Source organism: Notolepis coatsorum (assembly GCF_963971535.1).
Source record: "Notolepis coatsorum genome assembly, chromosome: 14".
In the NCBI taxonomy this organism is placed as follows: domain Eukaryota; kingdom Metazoa; phylum Chordata; class Actinopteri; order Aulopiformes; family Paralepididae; genus Notolepis; species Notolepis coatsorum.
Window position 1 is genome coordinate 49,779,076 of NC_140178.1, and position 4,819 is coordinate 49,783,894.

Consider the following 4,819-nt stretch of genomic DNA (forward strand, 5'->3'; position numbering starts at 1 on the left):
ACAGCCGGAGACAGGGAGACAGGAGGGCACGCAGAGAGGGTCGCATCCTCCCGGTCTTCATCACGGGACGTCCGACACTCCGGTCAACACTCCGGGACAGCAACTCACAGGGAGACAGGGAGACGGGACAGGCGTTAGACAGCTCGCGTGATTGTAGTGGGCGGACATAGCAATAGATACAAGAAGTAAGCATATTATGTGAATAGAATAGAAGTACTTAACCCAGCAATGAAACCACCTTGACAGACCACAAACCAGTTGTCTATTGTGAAGTCAGTGGTATTTAGTCTTGATATGACTGGAGGACAAGAGGTTTTCAGGGCTGCTGAGCTGAGGGAACGCCATGGCCTAGTGACCAGTCAAACAGTTACCTAGTCCCCCCTGTAGCACGTGTTTGTGTGTGTGTTCATCTGAGGTCAGCGATCCACCTTCACCCCCCCCCCCCACACACACACACACAAACACACACACACACACACACACACACACACACACACACACACACACACGCATGCACACACACAGCCGATCATAGAGAAATACTGCCTTTGATGACAATGTGTGTGTGTGTGGCATTGACAGAACTCAGTGTTCAATAGTAAGGCCTCACAGGTGATTATCAAGAAACATTTGGCGTGTGGATGTGTGTCATCCTCCTCCTCCTCCTCCTCCTCCTCCTCCTCCTCCTCCTCCTCACTTAGTAAAACTATAGTATATCCACACTTTAATGACAAATCCTTTTGACTTTATAAATGGCATATACACAGTATAGGCATGTGTTTATGTGTCTTTGTGGGTGCGTGTGTACGCATGTGTATATATGGAATCTCAACCTTTTACCAGAAGTGTTGTGACATCCCTTCACTTGGCTCTGATGTCATCAGTCATATTTGTCTCTTCAAATAAGGCAAGAATACCAACCAGGAAGTACAGACACTTAGTCAGTAGAAGCACTACAGCCCTGGAGGCAGACAGCAGCACTCACTACCACACCCTGCATCTCTGTAGACCCCTCCCCCTATCTTCTCTCTCTCCACAAGTTCCTCTTTGCTCTCTAGACAAGAAGGATATAATGGACCTATAGACACATAATGTATACACATGCTCACCCCCCCCCCCCACACACACATCCACTCCCTCCCTCTCTCTCTCTCTCTCTCTCTCTCCCTCTCTCTCTCTCTCTCTCTCTCCTCTCTCTCTCTCTCTCTCTCTCTCTCTCTCTCTCTCTCTCTCTCTCTCTCTCTCTCTCTCTCTCTCTCTCTCTCTCTCTCTATTTATCTCTTATCTATTATTTTTCTATCTTCCTGTTTCCCTCCCTGATCAGTAATAGTTAATCAGATAAAGTACAGTGTTGGTTGTAACTTAGTATCTCATATGATATAGTGCCTGTTCAAGAAAAAGGAAGTGGGGGAAACATGACTTGCCTATCTGTACAGTCTATAGTCTGTAAGCCAGTGTAAAATATTCTACAACCTATATGTACAGTCTATAGTCTGTAAACTAGTGTAATATAGTCTACAACCTATATGTACAGTCTATAGTATGTAAACTAGTGTAAGATATTCTACAACCTATCTGTACAGTCTATAGTCTGTAAGATAGTGTAAGATATTCTACAACCTATATGTACAGTCTATAGTCTGTAAAATAGTATAATATATTCTACAACCTATATGTACAGTCTATAGTCTGTAAGATAGTATAATATATTCTACAACCTATCTGTACAGTCTATAGTCTGTAAGATAGTGTAAGATATTCTACAACCTATATGTACAGTCTATAGTCTGTAAAATAGTATAATATATTCTACAACCTATATGTACAGTCTATAGTCTGTAAGATAGTGTAAGATATTCTACAACCTATATAGTCTGTAAGATAGTGACTACTTGTATGTGTGTTTGAGGGGGAGGGGAGAGAAGGGGAACCATGGAAAGGCCTGTTGCTATTGGGGGCCACAAGGGGTGGAAATAGGAGGATGGACATGCACACACACTCATACACACACACACACACACACACACACACACACACACACACACACACACACACACACACACACACACACACACACACACACACACACACACACACAAACACACACACACACACACACACACACACACACACACACACACACACACACACACACACACACACACACACACACACACACACACACACACACACACACACACACACACACTGCTCCACATCTGCTGTGGGCCTGTGAGCGAGTGGGACTGGTACCATTTAGACTGCAGGACCCCAGCTCAATAGAAAAACCATTAACTGCAATTAGTCTTGAGTGAAATCGAAAACTAAGGCTCCAAAAGAGAGATGCAGAGAGAGAGAGAGAGAGAGAGAGAGAGAGAGAGAGGGTTGAGTAGCGCAAAAGGAGGTAGAAAGAGCAATAAGTACATAGAGCAGTAGGGAGAAAAGGAGGTGAAAAAATGAGAAGGAGAAAAGAGGAGAGAGACGAGAGGAAGGGAAGAGGATGAAGAGAGTGGTACATGGTTCTCCTGGAATTCCCTCTCATCTATCAATGACTGGAGTTCCTTCATTACATCACTCCCTTGGCACGAGTGTGTGTATGTGTGTGTGTGCACATTGAGCCTCCTGTGTCATGCGGGGTCAAGTTGAATGAAGTAAGCATGGGATTTCACCTTGGGCTGCTTTTCTCTTTTTTACACAACACATTGTGACTCAAGGTTCTGCCTCGCATCTGAGAAAATAGCGAATCTGAAATTTCATCTTCTTCTCTCCCTACTTCTCTTTCTTTCTTTCTTTCTTTCTTTCTTTCTTTCTTTCTTTCTTTCTTTCTTTCTTTCTTTCTTTCTTTCTTTCTTTCTTTCTTTCTTTCTTTCTTTCTTTCTTTCTTTCTTTCTTTCTTTCTTTCTTTCTTTCTTTCTTTCTGTCATCTTTCTCCATTCATCCATCCCCCAATCACGTTCAGCAGGCATGACCATCCTTCCTCCCTCTGTCTATCCCTCCCTCTACTCCTCTCTTTGCAGTCAGTTGAATAGTAACTGGCTGACCTATTGTGTGTCAGCTGACTGGTCATAGTTTCAGAGGGGGATACCCTATTCACTACTAGCCCTCTGTTGTCCTCTCTCACTGCACTCTCCCTCTCCTCTTAACACCCCGCGCCTGGGATACAGCTCAGGGATTGGTCGTCTGCAGCCTCATTGATCCGTCGGTCACCGTGGTGATGGTCCGACTCCAGGGCATGGGCCACATAGCAGCTGTGTGTGTGTATATGTGTGTAGTGTCTACCAGCTGGCGTTTGCGTCCTCTGATTGGATTAACCACCCATTTACGGACCCAAATGAATCCTTAGCTCCAACCCCCTCTCCTTACCTACGTGTGCATGCACACACACACACACACCTACACACACACACACACACACACACACACACACACACACACACACACACACACACACACACACACACACACACACACACACACACACACCTACACACACACCTACACACACACACACACACACCACAAACGCGCACGCACGCACGCGCACACACACACACACACACACACACACACACACACACACACACCACAAACACGCACGCACGCACACACACACATACATGTATACATGTATACAGTATGTTACAAAGGCCCAGGTTTGACATGTTGTCCATGTATGGCTGTTGATTTGGTCCAGAGTGGTTGCTTCCCTTCAGTAAACTTAGGATGTAATTTACACCTGACTTGTTGTGGTTGAACTGAGACCTTGGTCTGGTCTGTTTGGAAAGGTTCTTATACTTAACTAACTAAACTGAAAACTAAAACTAAGTTTAAAAAAAACATTTTAATTAACTGAAATAAAAACAAAAACTACACATTGGAAAGAAAACTAACTGAAACTATATTGTGTACTTAACAAAACTAACTAAAATATAATAATAAAAAAATATATATACAGAAAATGTCTCATATTATAATAATAATAATAATAATAATAATAATAATAATAATAATAATAATAATAATAATAATAATAATAATAATAATAATAATAATAATAATAATAATAATAATAATAATAATAATAATAATAATAATAATAATAATAATAATAATAATAATAAAGATTTAAAAAAGGAATAGTGAAAGTAATAAAAACAAAACAAAAACTAAACTGAAAAACTGAAACCCCAGTCAATCTCCCAAGTCCAACACACTGGTCTGCCTGTACAAGGTGGTCTCGGTCCAAGTCGACACTCTGGTCTGTCTGTACGAGGTGGTCTCAGTCCAAGTCAACACTCTGATCTGTCTGTACGAGGTTGTCTCAGTCCAAGTCAACACTCTGGTCTGTCTGTACGAGGTGGTCTCGGTCCAAGTCCAACACACTCTGGTCTGTCTGTACGAGGTGGTCTCGGTCCAAGTCCAACACACTCTGGCGTGTCTATACGAGGTGGTCTCTGTCCAAGTCAACATCTGGCGTGTCTGTATGAGGTGGTCTCGGTCCAAGTCACCACTCTGGTCTGTCTGTACGAGGTGGTCTCGGTCCAAGTCAACACTCTGGTCTGTCTGTACGAGGAGGTCGCGGTCCAAGTCAACACTCTGGTCTATCTGTACACGGTGGTCTCGGTCCAAGTCCAACGATTTTATGAACATGAACAAGTCTCTATTGATGACTTCAAATCTAGACGCTGTGACCATAGACAGTGGAACAACTCCCAGTACACTATGACAGTATCCATGGGGATTTTACTGGGATATGGGTAAACTGTAAGCCCTACATTTAAATAAAGCTAATTTGGATGTAATAACTCAAATAAAAGGT